Source organism: Artibeus jamaicensis, unplaced genomic scaffold (assembly GCF_021234435.1).
Source record: "Artibeus jamaicensis isolate MK-2021 breed Jamaican fruit bat unplaced genomic scaffold, CSHL_Jam_final contig_685, whole genome shotgun sequence".
Taxonomy (NCBI): domain Eukaryota; kingdom Metazoa; phylum Chordata; class Mammalia; order Chiroptera; family Phyllostomidae; genus Artibeus; species Artibeus jamaicensis.
Window position 1 is genome coordinate 23463150 of NW_026521924.1, and position 16719 is coordinate 23479868.

The 16719-nt window shown below is 49.1% G+C and overlaps 1 protein-coding gene across 10 annotated transcripts in view; it reads right to left on the minus strand.

Annotated features, from left to right (window-relative positions):
• The window catches only part of PTPRT (protein tyrosine phosphatase receptor type T), a 925330-nt gene that overhangs the window by 232776 nt on the left and 675835 nt on the right, over positions 1-16719 (minus strand). The window lies entirely within an intron of this gene.

The following is a 16719-nucleotide window of genomic DNA, read 5'->3' on the forward strand; positions in this document are numbered from 1 at the left end:
TTCTAATGAGGGGGACACTGAGGCTCAACTGGGAACCGACTTGCATTAAATTAGCGCTTTTTGAAATACCTACCTCGGGTGGAGGCCCAGTTTTGAGCTCCCTCACCCACTGCAGACCTGTAATGATCCAAAGACCCCCTCACACGTGACTCATCCTGGCAATAACCAAGCTGGTTTACACTCTGTGCAGGAAGACGCGTCCACTGACCTTGCACTTGGGCGTCACAGCCACGTCAAGGCCCTCTAGACGTTTTTAGGTGTCCACCCTCAAGTGTCGCACTGACCCTGCTGTGAAACTGACAAAAGGTGGGCACCCTGGCACTGGCCCGGGGTCGGGGGACAACTCTGAGTATTATTTTTTCTAAATTAAACATTTGTTCAAGTGGCAAGTTCAGGACGTTTTTTTGGTTTATCTAGCTTATTTTAGTAATATTTATTACTAGAGTATAAAACACATGCAGAAAACTATGCAGCTGGATGAATTTTTGCTTACTGAGCGCAATCCCAATTGGCACCTGATCAAGAGAGAGAACATTTCCAGACCCAAGATTTCCCCCTCCTGCCCCTTCAATTCTTCCCCGCCTCCCATGGCAGGGATACTTTCTCTCCTGACTTCTAACAGCACAGGGGAGTTTTGCCTGGCTTTGAACTTTATACAAATGAAATCACAATGAAGTGGGAAGTTTTGGAAGACCTTTGTTCACCCAAACCCCAGGCGCCCTGGGAGAATGATCAGGCCGTCTGGGAAAAGCAAACAGCAGGATAGTCACCAGGACTGGGGCTAGCACCCCGCAGTTAGAACTGATTTTCACATTTAGCCTTTGTCTTCTGCTTCTGCCCCATAGCTAAAACTAACTTCCACATTCCGCTTCTGTATCCCACTTTGCTACGCAGACAGGAAGACCCCGTAGACTATATAAACCCCAAGAATCCTTTGTTCGGGGCTCAGAATTTGGAGGCTGACTCCTCTGGGACCGTGCACGTTAATAATAAACTTCGCACTCCAGAATCCCTCGGTATCTGGTTGCTTCATTTTCCTGTAACAACAAGATTTGCTCTTTGTTCAACATCAGGCTTGGGACTTCTGCCAAGATGGAGGCATAGGTGGATGTGCCGTGCCTTCTCACACAACCAAGTTTAGAAACAACTAAATATTAGCAACAGAAAACACAGCCAGAACACGGAAAATTGAACTTTTCGGAAGTCCGTTAACAACAAATTCTTCAGCCTGACCGGTAAGGGGCGAAACCAGCGGCTGGTGAGGGGTTGCACAGGAGGACTCGGTCAGACGGACTCAGGCGCGGAATCCAGACGCTCGGAATCCAGGCTCAGGGCTGGACCTAGTGAGCAACCGAGCGAGCCACCAGGCGAGCGACCTCGAAGGAGACAGCGGGGAGGCGGTGCTGCGTGTTGACTGTGGTCGCGCATTTGTGTACGAGCGAGCGGACAGACGAGGGAGTGGGCGGTTGGACCGGGGCCCTGCGGTCCCGCGGCCGTAGAGGGCGCCGCCATTTCCCCGCTCTGACCACGCCCCCACATACAGCATCACAACCCAGCGACCTGGGAGTCCAAGGCACCGCTTCTCACACTTAAAGGGCCAGAACAGACCAAAAATGTCGCAAGAATATCTCAAAGCCCCAGAGCCCATAGATCTAAGCAATGAAGAAATAGCAAAACTCTCAGACGCACTGTTTAAAACACTGGTCATCAGGATCCTCACAGAACTGGTTGATTATAGCCACAAATTAGACAAATATATGAAGGCGAAACTAATAGAAATGAATGGAATTGCACAGGACACCAATAACAATGAAAAGGAAACTGGGACTCAAATCAAGGGAGTGGACCAGAAGAAAGCAAATAATGGCCAAACAGAAAAGGGTCAGGAAGCAAGAATTCAAAAAAATGAGGAGAGTCTTAGGAACCTCCAGGACATCTTTAAATGCTCCAACATCTGAATTATAGGGGTACCAGAAGGGGGAAAGGAACAGCCACCAGTGGAAAACTTATTTGAACAAATAATAAAGGAGAATTTCCCCAATCTGGCAAAGGAAATAGACTTCCAGGAAATTCAGGAAGCTCAGAGAGTACCAAAGTTGGACCCAAGAAGGAACACACCAAGGCACATCATCATTACATTAGCCAAAATTAAAATGAAGGAGAGAATTCTAGAAGCAGCAAGAGCTAAGGGGACAGTCACCTACAAAGGAGTCCCCATCAGACTGTCAGCCGATTTCTCAAAAGAGACCTTACAGGCAAGAAGGGGCTGGAAAGAGGTATTCCAAGTCTTGAAATCCAAAGACCTACAACCAAGATTGCTCTATCCAGCAAAACTTTCATTTAGAATGGAAGGACAGATAAGGTGCTTCTCAGATAAGATCAATTCAAGGAGTTCATCATCACCAAGCCATTATTATATGAAATGTTAAAGGGACTTATCTAAGGAAAAGAAGTTAAAGAAACATGAACAGTGAAAGGACAACAAACTCACAGTTATTAGCAGCCACACCTAAAACAAAAGCAAACTAAAAGGACAGCTAGATCAGGAGTGGAAACATAGAAATGAAGATCTCAAGGAGGGTTATCAACAGGGGAGTGGGAGGAGGAGAAGGGGGGAGAAGGTACAGAAAATAAGTAGCATAGACAGTAGATAGAAAATAGAAGGGGGGGGCAAGAATAGCATGGGAAATATAGAATCTAAAGGACTTGAGACACATGGTCATAAACTAAAGGGGGGGTAATGGTGGGGATGGGGGGGTAGGGTGGAGGGGAATGAAAGGGGGAATAGAACAACTGTAACAGCATAATCAATAAAAAAATATTTAAAAAAACCCCAAAAAACAAAAAAAACCCATCAGGCTTGTTGAGACTCATACAGGTCAGGTGCGGCTGCAGACCACGGGATCGAGGAAGGACAGCACCCAGGTCCCTTAGGCTCTAAAACCTCAGCTCCTTCTTCCCCGCCACTTTGCCCGCCCTGGGCACACACTGCATTAAAGAACACATTCGTTCTTCACTTAGTGCTCCTTCGGAAGTGCTTCCTGCCAACGCTGTGTTCCAGGACCTGCACTGTGGGCTGCTGGGGCCCCCAGATGAATGCACGTTGGACCCCATCCACAAGTGTCTTTTCTTTGAGAGAGGTCATTTCAACTACACAGCGCCTTCCATCCCTTTGCCTCCCATCACAAATGTCCCATGCTTGACAGGAAGGCCCAACCCAGGTGGGGAAGGGAACTCACCAACTTTACTTCAAAAATCAGCAGTTGTTTCTGGCAAGGGGAGCAAATGTTTTTGGAGAAAGGCAACATTTCTCTCCCGATGCTGCATGTCTAGGCGAGAGGCCAGACTTACCCTGGAGTAGAGTGAGCCCACGAGAAGAAATGCCCAGGGCTGAAGGACTTGGGCATTTTGCAGGCAGAGCCTGGGCAGAGCACACCACCTGCTCAGGGGGGTGTCTCAGGGGAGAAATGAATTGATCTCAGAGGATGACAGGGATTCAGAGCAGAGGAAAGAGCCTTCTAGGTCCCAGGTAGAGGGAGCTGCCTGCACCGAGGTCCAGGGTGGGAAAAGACTTGCGGGAACCGAGAAAAGTCCAGTGAGACTAGAGAGTGGTGAGCAGGCGGGAGCGCTGAGCGTCAGTGTGCAGCTGGACTCCAGGTTTCCCTAATGGTGGGAGAAGGAACGAGCTCTGAGAACCCCGCCTGTGGCAGTTAACCCCAGCCCACAGGTGGAGAAGGACTGAATACACATCCTTTTGAAAGGATGGCGGCCACATTGATACACAGGTGCAAGGAGGTAAAACTCATGCCTTTTTTTTTTTCACTAGCCAATTCCTTTTCTGTCCTCCAAATTCAATCCAGAAGCAACTCAATTTCCACCGAGCTGTCAATATAATATACCGTGTTCCCCTGCTCTCCTAACCTTTCCTGGTATTACAGGATCCTCACTTACTTGTAATGAAACACTATGAATAAATCAATGTATGTTAATATAGCGTGTCTTCAATTTTTGATGAAGGGCTTCACCAAGTCTAATCCCTACTGCTTTGTCAGAAACAGTCTCTGAAAAATTTAACTTGCAAGTTTTATGCACTTGCAACCTGTGGTGGGGGAAGGGGTCGGGCTGGGGAGGGAAAGGAGGAAGGTGGGAAAACGAACTGGGATGGAGCTGTGGCCATCAAATGCACAATGCAATGTGAATCTTTGTTTGTAAAGTTTGTGAGAACAGTAAAGATAAAACAATTAGGTCAGTGGGGGGGAAGGGTACTGGGCTGCATGTCAGCCCTGGCCCCAGGGACTGAGCTCTGGCTGCAACAAGGTGCCTGGGGCCACCAGTCCCTTTGGTCTCTCAGTGAGATCCCTAGCCAGGAGCAGGAGCGAGCACTTCAAAATGAGAATACAAACACATCGCCCCTTAGAATCCCATAGTTCTCGGGATTAAGACCACATTCTTATCCCATGGTCTTCATCAGCTTGCTCCATGACTTGGCCTCTCTTGGGCTCCCTCTTACAATCAAGCCTTATTACAGTGCCTAAAAAGAGCCACAGTCTTTTTGCCACAGGACCTTTGCACAAGCTGTTCTGTCAGCTCAAAACACTTTTTTCCTTCCCATGCTTCCCTTTTACCTAGTTAATGACTCCTGTTACTCAAAATGCTGCTTTTCAGGAGCACCTTCCCTGACTCCCACGCTCTCCCTCCTTCTGTTCCCAGAATCATATCACACCTCTCCTTTTGGAACCATGAATTTTACATTTAGCCATGTACTTATTCCATTATGAGTCCCTTTCTCACTCTCTCAAGGGTTGGAAAAGTAACACCTTAAAGCCAAACCCAGCCCTTCATCTGTTTCTGTGAATGAAATATCAAAGCACAGCCAAGCCACTTACTTTTGTATTGTCAGTGGCTGCTTGTGCACCACAATGGCAGAGTTAAGTAGTCGTGACAGAGACTCCACGGCCCACACCATCTTAAATATTTTCTCTCTAGCTGTGTGGAGAAAGAGGTTGCTGACTTTAAGCTCCAAGAGGGCAAGGATCTCAGCTGGTTTTTGTTCTACATTTTTCCCTTTGCATCTGTAAACAAGTGATCAAAAGCTGCATGGCTTGAGCAATTTGCTTAACCTCTCTGAGCCACGGGTTCTTTAAGGGCTCAAGGATCATTTTAATGTCAGGTTCTGTTTCAATTTATGTTGCAGAGTGACTTCCAGCTTCCTTACTCCTGGCAAGCGCCCCTTCGTTCAGAAGTGAGGATCCTGCGGGGCTAGGAGGGACTCTGGCCTTTGCTTCGAGGCTCCTGCTGCAATGGAGCAAAGAACAGCATTAGCCTTTCTACCCTGAATGGAAGAAGCAGCAGGGGAGAGAGGGAGAACAGAAGGGAACAATTTCCCTTGGAGAGCCCCACCAGGAAGGACTTGTTTCTTGAACATGCGTGGATCAAGCCATGCTGGTCTCCAGGCAGTGGGCTCAGTACGGGGCAAGACCCAATGGTTCCATGTGCAGATTGAGCAGCTGACGAAATTAAGGTCCTGAGCACGAGATGGTGCATGAAGGCTAAGGGAAGATACGAGATAAAGTGAGGAGGAGGGAAGCGGCCAGGACTCAGGAGCAGCTGATCAGAAGATGCAACCATGACAAAAGCCGCATTTGGAAGCACTGGCTACATGCCAGGCACTGTGAGAGGGGATTCTCATTAAAGTCACCTTGTTTTAGCCTCAAAAAATGATATGGGTTCTTTCTGATTATTCCCATTCCTCAGCCGAGGAAACTGAGGCCAAGGACGGAGACCAACGTGTGAGCAGGGGAGAGGGCAGCTACGCGTGTGACTGGTCAGTGTGCTGGAAGAGCAGGGAAACCCACAGTCCACGAAGTGTTCTCTGCCGCCTCGGCGTTACCACGGGGACGGCATGGAGTGACAAGAACTTGGGTAAATCTATTCGAATACCCTGGGGTGCCTTGCAAGGACCAGAGGGCTGTTCAAAGAGCTCACTACCAAATAGATTTCCCCATAGGGAGGAAACCCATAACAGCATCAACTGTCAGTAGCAATAGTATAAACCGAGTCACAGCCTGCCCCCTGAGCTTGACATTCCAGAAGCATCCTCTGCAGCATCTACTATATCCATGGTATCTTTGTCCTAAACTCTTTGGGGGAGAGGGGAGTCAGCACCCTAAGTTATGCATCCCACCTGCTCCCGACCTTTTCCAAATGGCTTCCAACTCATATTCTGGAGGCTCTAAAATATTAGCAGGGGTGTCCAACCTTTTGGCATCTCTGGGTCACAATGGAAGAAGAATTGTCTTGGGGAAACACTAATGAAAATTGATGAGCAAAACCCAAAAAGTTTTAAGTAAATTTATGACTTGGTGTGGGGCCGCATTCCTAGCCATCCTGGGCTACAATGTGGCCCATGGGCCCTGGGTTGGACACCCCTGTTGGTGTGTTAATAAGACTACAAGTAAAAATAGACCAACATGGTCATTTCACTGAATTAAGAGTTCAATTCATTTTACTTCTCTGTAAACTCAAAACAACTGGTTAAAATATTTACTCCCTTTTTTTGACCCATTGTACAAGCATGGTCATTGTCTTGGTGACATCCAAGGAGACCAGTGCAAGGTAATCTCCTCCTGTTAGAAGTGTAGCGTTGACTCCTTGGTTTCCTAGCAATTCAAAAACAGCAGGGGGACACATTCCTTCCGAAGAACAGTGAGAACACGCAGATGGCCACCGCGTGCATGCCAGTGACTTCTTGGCCACGGGGCCCTTGTTGTTCCTAGAGAGCCGAGGACTATAATAGCGGTGGAAAAAAGGACTATGACTGACGTGTGTGCTATGTGCCTGGTGTTTGCAACACTGTGGAGCCTGCCAGAGAGTGCCGGGAGCTGCCGCTTTTCTGCAGGCGGCTAGTGCTCTTGCTCCTATTGAGACGGACTCATTCTCTCAATCAACAAATGCTCCCTGCGAATCCACTCTCTGCAAGACTCTGGTCTGGGCTCCCAGGAAACATCGAAGAAGAAATTCCCGCTCCTGACTTTGGGGACAAACAAATGATTGATGGTATTGCAAGGCACGGAGTCCTCTGGGAGCAATGGGTCCAGCCAGAGAGAGTAAGGACAGTGTTTCAAAGAAGCTGCCAGAGGGCTGGGCTGGGTCAGGGGTCCTCGGACTGGACTCCAGAGCACAGAATGCCCCGGGGACTTCTTAAAAAAGACCAATGCAGGACCCTGCCCCACACTCATTGAATCAAATGCTGTGGCTACAGAGGCCTGGGCACCGGTACATTTTTAAAGTTCTCCAAGAGATTCAGTGGGCAGCCAGGGCTGAGAACGCTGGAGCCAGACCCTACAGCACGAAGGGGAGTGAGTGGAACTACAAAATGTGGCATGTGCCAAGGAAAGCTGTCCTGAAAATGACTTGCTAGAAGGAACTAGAAACTCACCATTCAATCGGGATTCGCCGATGAATGCTCAAGTCGCAGGGTGAAACAGAGTATTCCCATAGCTTATCTCCCCCTGATTTCCTGGCTACTGTTGTGCTTCCATCTTAAACCACAAATGCTTTGACACCCCGCCCCTGCACAAGACAGAAAGTAACTCCTTTCTCCTTGAGTGTGAGCTGGCCCTAGTGCCTCACTTTGAATGAACAGGGGGAAATGGCAGCTTTAGAATGGAGTGACTAGGCAGATACCACCTTAACCAAAGTGGTCAAGGTCTACAGTGTCAATGACAAGTCACGCTGAGGTCAAGGGGCCTCTGGTAGGATGTGATGAGAAGGGTATATACCCTCTGTGGTCTTTTTCTCCAGAATCTCAGCCCATTAATGAGAAAACATCAGATACACCTGCACTGACCACTCAAAACAAATGTCAAGGTCGTGAAAACAAGACTGAGAAACTGTCGCAGAATGGAGGACAGTAAGGCAACATGAGCCCAAAATGCTATGCAGGAACCTAGAAGGGAGAATAAGACACCTGCAGAAAAACTTAGAAAATTGGAAAACAAAGGCAAAGACAAAAAAAAAAAAAAGCCTTTGGAGTTTAGTCGATCGCAATGCACAGATACGAATTCACCATTTTGACAAATATACCATGGCTACGTAAGATGTAAGCATTTAGCAAAGTTATATGAAGGGCATAGAACTCTCTGCATGGTCTCTGCAACTTTTCTGTAAATTCAGAGTTATTTCAAAATAAAACATTTAAGAAACAAGAAAAAGTGGCATACTGGGTTTGGCACTTGTGAGGTGTTCGTGGCTGCATAATAGAACCCACAACAAACACTCATTGTGCCCTGCACTTGGCCCTGGGCTAAGCACTGTGGAGCCTATGGCAACTCACAGCACAGTGAGGGGGGCAGGGGTGGCCACAGGGATCAGTGGTCAGGGCGCATTAGGACTACTGCTCTGAAGGAAGGACAGGACAGTGGTTCTTGGGAGCATACAACAGAGAAAGCTTCTGGGGTCAGGACGTCTCCCCCTGGAGTGTGAAGGTGTTGACCAGCTGAAGGACGTGGGAGAGAGGTGGGTGGGAGTGACAGGAGACAGAGAGAGTGAAGGAAGAGGAAATCCGAGAGATGCTCTCGGCAGGATGGCTACTGGCTTCTGTAACGCTGTTGTACAAATTAGAAAAAGGCACCTCTCCAGGCACACACGGTCCCCACTCAACCCTGTCCTCTATACCTCAGTGGGCTGACAGTGCCTTTGTGAGAACGAAAAGGCAGGGCTTTCTTGTGCCCAGGTCTACTCCTCCTGACAGAGACAGCCCAGTGCTCCGTGAACTGCATCCCTTCGGTGGTGTGTCTTTGTGCAGCACGCACACTAGGCATGTGGCAGCCCTACTCCAAGGTCAGGTAATGAATACTCAGGTGCTTAGACTTTATCTTGAGAGTAATATAGGACCATCAGAGTGAAGGTGGGCTACCCAGAGAGGTACAGGTCATGCCTGGGTTTAAGAGCCGTGCTACTGAAACTGTGGTCCATGGCAACAGAGCATCAGCATCACCTGGGAGCTTGTTTGAGATGCAGATTCAAGGGCCCACCCAAGACCGATGGGCCAGAATGTCTGGGGTTGGGGTCCTGGATCAGGGTTTTAATGAGTTCTGCAGGTGATGCTCATGTGCGTGAAATCTGGAGACGCACACTCTCTGGCGAGGGGATAAGGACTGAACTGCCCGAGGGACAGAAGCCCTTTGGGGGGCCTGACTCTCACCCAGGGGGCAGGTGACAAGAAGGCCTGGTTCAGACCAGCTGAGGGGATGGAGAGAAGGAAGTGGATTTGAGAAGTCCATTGGGACCTGGCTGGTGAAGGATGAGGTCCATAGAAATGAAGGAATAAGGCAGAGCCAATGCCCAAGAGCAGATGAGCCTGTAAGGCTGGAGACTACTGGGGGGGGGGGATCTGTCCACCAGCCTGGTCCTTCTGATGATGTTGACATTCAGGAATGAGAAGAGCTGGGCAGGAAAGACCTTTGGATTACACAACTCATGTTGAAGCTCCAGATCCACCGCTTTGCAAGAGATGAGTGATTAGGACACACTTTGTAATCTCACCAGCCACAGTGCTCCATGAACAACTGCAAGGAACAGCAACCCCCGGGCAGGGCCTGCCAGGCTTCTCGGTGTCCAAATCTGCGCTCCAAGGTCAGACTCAGACCATGGCCCGCTGTGCCAGGGCTGCCTGGGCTGCCAGCACAGGGGACAATGCTCGCCATTCGCCCAGTGTGAGAGCCCTGCCACCACCCTGCAGGGAGCTGAAGCTGATCCTGTGTCGCCAGGAATCAGGGGCATTGCAGAAGGGGAGTGCACTTGTTTGCCCACCATGGTGTTCGCTCATTTCCAGTCAATACCCTGCTCTCTGACTTCAGCTGGTTTCCTGGGGGCTTTGGGATCAAACACTGGGAGAAAGCTCGCTCGGACTCAGCATCCAGCTGGCCAGGGTCATTGGAATTTACCATCTAGCGATCAAAACTGCCAGGTTGGCCAGTAGGTGATAATAACAAGAACTAACATATATTGAGTGCTTATCATGAGCCCACTCTGCTCCCTAAGTCACCACCCAGCTCAGCTCCCTTACAGACTTCAGGAGACGGCCCCCCCACCCTGTTAATAGTAAGTGCTCCCCAGCCAGCATCTCAGCCTCGCCAAGCCTTACCACTGGGCTGCTTCTCAGTCTCCTCTCCTCCCCTCCACTGGCCCCAGGGGAGGGATATTCCAACAGTTTCCCTCTTTCAAACTGGTCTGAATTCCAAAGACACAGTCAGATTCCCATAACAGGGCCACCATCAACCCTGATGGCTCTAAGCCCTCTCACACTAAACTGTCATAATGCAGTTTAATAATATGAAGCTTAAACCTCCTTTCGGCTTTTAATCTCATGATGGGGTGTCCTGGGTGCTATGATTTTGTTATTTTCACAGAAACTTTCTTGCTTAATGAGTCTGTCTAGTGATATTCCCAATTGCTTTTGGTCTGCATTGCAATATTTCTTGGGTTTTTAAATGTAAGCGGCTCGCCTTCCAACTTCACACTCAGCTGATTTCCGTTCTGCTGAGTTTAACCTGGTTAAATTGCTAAGTTGCGTGACCAATTCCTCTTCGGTTGGCTTTGGGCATGGGGGACTCGAGAGGGGTTGAATAATCCCTTGACCCGGCTCCCTGGCACCTTGCAACCCCCCTCCCCCGCCCCCCGGTCGCCTTTCTGGCAGAGAGAGCCTGGGGAAATCCTCCGTGGAGGGCAAGGCCCGGATTCTATTTATTCATCGCTGTAACTGCCAGCTCCCAGGCTTGGCAGAGCGGAAGTCAGTGAGGTTTACTGAATAAATGAGGATTAGGAATGAACATGTAACAAACTGAGAATGTCATACAGCTGGGTTTGCAATAAAGTCATTCTGATGCAAAAGTGTGGCATTTTCTACCCTGCCCCGTCACCTGCCCTGCCACCTACCCCTTGCACATGTCCACATGTGCCCAGTTGTCAGGGGAAGGACTGGCAGGTGTCTGCGACGGTCAGAACATGAGGTTTGCGGCGCATCTGTCTGGGCCTGCCACCCCTGGGGAAGATTTGGGAAGCATCCCTGGCAACCAGATCCAGGCCTGTCTGGTACATAGTTGGCACTCAGTTAAATCATGTATTTAAAAATGAATGTAACCGCAGCTGATGAAGCTCTTATCCTCTCGGGTCCGAGTTTCCAACCCTAGAAAAGTAGAAAGACCCCTCAGTGCTTTCCAAATTTGGTGGTTTTAAAAACATGGCCACAAATCCTTTGCCTTTCCTCCTACCAAGAAATGAAGCTTATGCCCCCCATTTGAGTCTAGCGGGAATTTTGACTGCTTGGTGGGGAAGAATGTGGAGAAAATGATGCTGGGTTCCTTCCGAGACGGGTCATGCGAGGCAATGCCGCTTCTGACCTGTCCACAGGGGCACACGCGTGTCTAGAGCATCCACGCTTCAGTGTAGGAAGTACGACCCCCTGGGGCCGCCTCACTGAGAGGAAGCCCAGGGCGCACGAAGAGGCCCTGCAGATGCTCTGGTTGGCAGTCCCAGGGGCATCCGGTCTCTGAGTCATACCTGTCCAGGTAAGTGAGCGATCCTCCAGAGGCTCTGGTTCTTAGCTGTCTAGTCACTCCTGGCTATTTGAGATTTCTTAGCTCTGTCCCTGGACATCATGTGTCTGACACAAACTCTCTGGGCCACGTCCTTTCAAATCCCTGACCCGCGGACTCTGTGGGCGTGATGAAGTTCTTGCTGCTACATTGGGGAGAGGTGTGTTATGCAGCAACAATGACTAGAGCAGCATCTGTCCATGACAGTTGAGAGTTTCTTGAGAGCATGGATGTCATTTTATTCTCTTTTGTATCCCAAAGAGGACCCATGGTACATGTTTAGTTAATACATAGTGCCTCCTTAACCCAGTGATCAGTCAACTCCGGCAATGAGAAATACGGGCAGTCAGGCAGCTCCTGCTAAGGTGCTCTGAGGAAGGAACGTCATCTGTGTGGTATTTTTGCCAAAAAATGGATAACCTAGATTCAAGTCCACAAAACAGACCAGAAGAAACCAGTACTATGATGCCAAAGACTTAAAAGACGAAGACAGACCGTGGAGCTGATCCAGATTAGGGGAGACAGTGGAGGACAAATTAAGTGTAAAATCCTGGATTGAATTGTAAATGGAAGAGAGGACATTGGGGGAAAACAAGTGAAATGGAATTAAGGTCTGTAAAGTATGGTATTCATCATATTGTAGTTTATAATGTTAATCACTGTTACCTCCTGTTGAATCATTTTACTATGGTCGTGGAGGATGCTAACATTAGGGGAATGGGGAGACAGGCCTACAGGAACTTTGTCTAAGTAAAAACAACAACTTTTCAACTAAATATTGTCTTAAAGGAGGACAAAATAAGAATGTGTGCTAACTCCCATTGATGGCCTAACCTGGAATTGTGGAACCAAGCCAAAGGCCCAGCTCTCTGCTTCTGACCACCTTGTAGAAATTCACCACAATAACGAGTTCATATCGATTGCCACTTAATGTTTGCCGAGCAAGAGCCACGCCAAGCACGTTCCATGCATTATGCACCTAGTCATCACACACTTACGAGGCTAGTGCCCTGTTTATCCCCGTTTTACAGATGAGGAACCCGAGGCCTAGCAAGAAGAAGTAACTCTGCAGGATTCTCACAGCTCGTAGGAGGCAGAGGCAGGCTTGGCGTGCAGGCATTGCGAATCTAGAACCCACCTGCTCAGCCTCGGTGCCCTGCTCTCATCATGCAAAGCGGCCAGTCTGGTTTCCAGGGAGACCAGAAACTCTGCCAAGAGAACCCATTTGTTAAAGAGACAGCCGGGGTGAGAAGACATGCCTGGAGTGTGGAGAAATGGGAAGAGCTCCTGGTGAGAGACTTGGGGGCACAGAGACCACAGGGAAGGAGAACTGGGGTAGAAGTAAATTTGGACAGTGAAGGGAGATGAAACTTGCCCTTGGTCTGCGGTTCCCAAGCCCCCCAACCCCCGGAAGGTTTCTCCTCCCAGCTTGAAGCTTCTGCCGCCATCTCAGAGACTAAGGCAGGGGGCAGATTCCAGAGACCTTTCGGGGGGAAAGCCATTGATCGATCACATGATCACACATTATGGGTCAGCCAGGGCTGAAGTCTGAAGTTTCACTGTTACATTCTTTCCCCTTCATTCAGCATTTTTCTCATAAAATTAAAATAGAATTGATTTTTCTCTACCTCCCCTGCCCCGCTTAAATTAGGCATTAGGAAAGGAATAAAAGATGGGCATATTGGAGATCTGTGCATCAATTCAAACCAGCAGAGCACATTTGCAAGATGTTTTATTAGCCCCTATTATTAGGGGAAGGTTTTGTGAAAGCCCACTTTTTTTTTGTTCTGTCTCCTCCTCCCCACAAGAAATGAAAGCTTTTGTTTTTCTCCCTTCCCTGTTAAAATGGGCATTTTTCCCCTAACACTCTTTTCTGCTGGTCTCAGGTTGGAAGCTTTCTCTTTCTTCTAATCTCGCCCATGTGGCATTTCCCCAGAAGCAGACACACAGCAGGTAGCATTGCTATTAAGGGAACTGTCGTTTCTGGGGAAATAGTTCATCAGGAAGCCCACAGCTTCCTATCTGCAGTGATCCCAGGCTCCCAGCTGGGTCCTGAATTCAAGAGAAACTAAGGCCCAGAGAGGCGAAGAGGCATGCCTGAGGTCACACAGCGAAGTGGATTTTCTCTTAAAGAGACAGAAACAGCCTGGGAAGGAGTCAGAAATCTTGGGTATAAATCTTGATGAGTGGATAGTTGTCTGGAGCAAGACTTCCCACTAGAATAAAACATGAGCCACGCTGGTAACTTTTCATTTCCTAGGAGCCACATCTGAACAAAAATAAAAGGAAACAGGTAAAACTCATTGTCATAATATATTTCATTTGACCCAAGATATCTGAAGCAATGCTATTACTTCAACATATAATCAACACAAAGTAATTAAGGAGACATTTTCCACGGCTTTTCCCACCAAGCGTTTGAAATCCGGTGTCTGTCGTCTGCTTCCTGCACATCCTGACTCAGACTGGCTGCGTTTTGGGTGTTCAACAACCGCATGTAACTAACTGGTGGCTGGACGGAGCTGGTCCAGACCAGGGCTTCTCAGCCTCTTTGCTTATTATTACCACTTCCTAAGAAACCTATTTAGACATTTTTCCCCTTTAATTTTTCCCGTGAAATGTTAATTCTACAGGTATGTTGTATGGCTGTGTATGGGCTCTGCACACATCTGTAGAGCTGTGTATGCACTTTATGAAAATTATGCATAAGAAGAGGGTGATTGTTTTCATCTACCCGCTCCCTTCAATAGCCGATTTTCACCTCTTATGGGTGACGGCACTAGTAATGCATGGAGTAGAACAAGCAATAACAGCCCTGAACTTTCCTTCCTTATCTGTAAATAAAACGAGGACCGGTGAGTGGCCAAGCAGTTCTTGTGCAGGAGCATCTTGCATTGCTGAGTGTGGCGCCGCTGCGAATAAGCGGGTTGAACTGGTGCTTCCCACGTGTGTTCCCCCAGCCACTGCGGCGGTGCCTGGGAGTTCGGCCCCCTCCTGGGCCATGTGCTGTTTGCACATGTCCTCTCTCCTGCCTCAGGAGATGTCACCAAGCCATTCCAGGGACAGAGACCAGGGGTGCTGTCCTTGAGCCTGACCCCAACTCGGCTGAGGGGAGCAGGGCCACCACGATCAAGCTTCAATGCCTTCCCACCCCTGATGGACACTGAATCCAAGCTGAAAAGCTAGAGGACGCCCTTGAAGGGCAGTCCAGTTTCCTGACAGCCAGACCAGCCTTTTCTTCCCTCCCCTGGGGGCCCTCTGGCAGAGGGGTGGTGCCCAGGCTTACTATTGGTGCAGCGCTAAATGCCACAGACCCCAAGCCCTCACCCCACCTCCGCAGTGTACCCGAGTTGAGATTGCTAACTGCAGACTGAGTGGCTTCTCTGCTTTATAGAAGCCCACAGCCTTTGTGGGTAAAGATAGAGATTTGACGTCCCTCATCATCAGGGATCCTGGGAACTTCCTCCCTCCCCATCTCACTTCGTAGTGTCCACGAGGATCCATCTCTGTACCTGTGGCTCCCAAGCAGCCCTAACTTGTCATCGACAGCTCTGCCTCCTGTATCTATTCCTCCTTCTGTCCCATCTGAGTGAGACATGGCCCTAGAGTCAATGCCAGGGGTCATCGTGGGATCACCCAGAACCCTCTGGAGACAGGGCCTCCAGGATTCTGCCTCTGGGCAGTGCTCTGAGCAATGGGTGCTGGACTCAGCCAAGGCTGGCTTCCGAGCTCAGCTCTTCCCACAATTCCATCTACTCTACATGGAGCATGTGAGTGGGGCTCACTGCATAGAAATAACTTGGTGTCCTAAGCACGAATGGCAGCAGAAAACCCAAGACGCAGCAAAGCACAGTTGGATTGCCTGGTTGCCAGCCCAGCCCTGCTGGGTGCCCACTGCGGGGACACACCCAGCTGCAAACTGGCAAGGAAACTGGCTTTGGAATTTTGCCCTTCTCTGTCTCTCTCTCCACCTTCCCTTCCTCCTTTGTTTCTTTCTTTCCTGTTCTTTCTTGTTTCCTTTTTGGCATCACAGTAAAGGGCACTACTCACACTCTTGTATTTCTTTATGGCCATAGCCCTCCCCTTCCTTTTACTTGGGAGAGGGTTCAAAATAGAAAGAAAATGGTTTTGAATGTTATCAGTAAGGACTCAAGGAGAACAAAAGGATGAACCTGGGATTCTGAAAGAGCTAACTGGGGTGTGCTCGTGGGCACCTGGGGCTGGTTTGCAGCCAGGCGCTAGCAGCTGGGTGACTGATGAGACTCAGTCTCATCACCAAGAGAAGAGGCTGGCTGTGAAGCTGAGATGAGCCCATGTGTTTAACAACCCTTGGAGATGCCTAGAACTTAGCAGGCTGTCAACTAGGTCAGCAGACCTGAATTTGCAATGTTAGTGAGGGTCTCTGAGAATATTCTGGGTAAACCATTGACTCATTCAACTTGAGTCAACAGATTATTTATTGAGCAGTAATATAAACTAGCCATTATTTTAGGCTCTTGAGATATGTCATGGAAGAAAAAACCAATAAAAATCCCTGCCCTCTTGGAGTTGACCTTGTAGTTGCTGGGGCAGGGAGAGGAGAGGGACAGTTATAGAAAACATAATACATCCGTGATTTTGACTGAGAATCAGCTCCTGAGACAAACCTGGTTGTAAGGACCAGTTGGGAGAAGTAAACTTTTTGTCCTTAAAGGTGATAAATGAATGCTCCAGCTCAGGCCACAGATGCAGGGGCCCATGACCTCCTGGGACTCCCCTGCCAAGGCTCGGGACCCTAAGCACCTGGCAGGACAGGCTGGTAGGTGGAGGTCACCTCCAAGTGCTCTGAGTCCATAGGGAGCTACAGAGCCCTGACTTTGGACCTTGCCTCCTTGTCAACCCTCCAGTGCAACAACCTCCCAACCAAGCTTCCTTTGAGGGCCCCTGCCAGGTGAATCAGAGGAGAACAGAAGACATGGACCAGACCCTGGGCAGAAAAAGTGAACACAAATCCAGGATGTTGAGGAAGTGTCTAGGAAGATGACCTTGCCCTCCTCAGCATGGCTGTCCCCAAGCTGAACCTCAGGAGTGTGGAGCTGATTTGAAGATGTCAAAAGCTGTTATAAGCAGTGCTCCTGAAGGG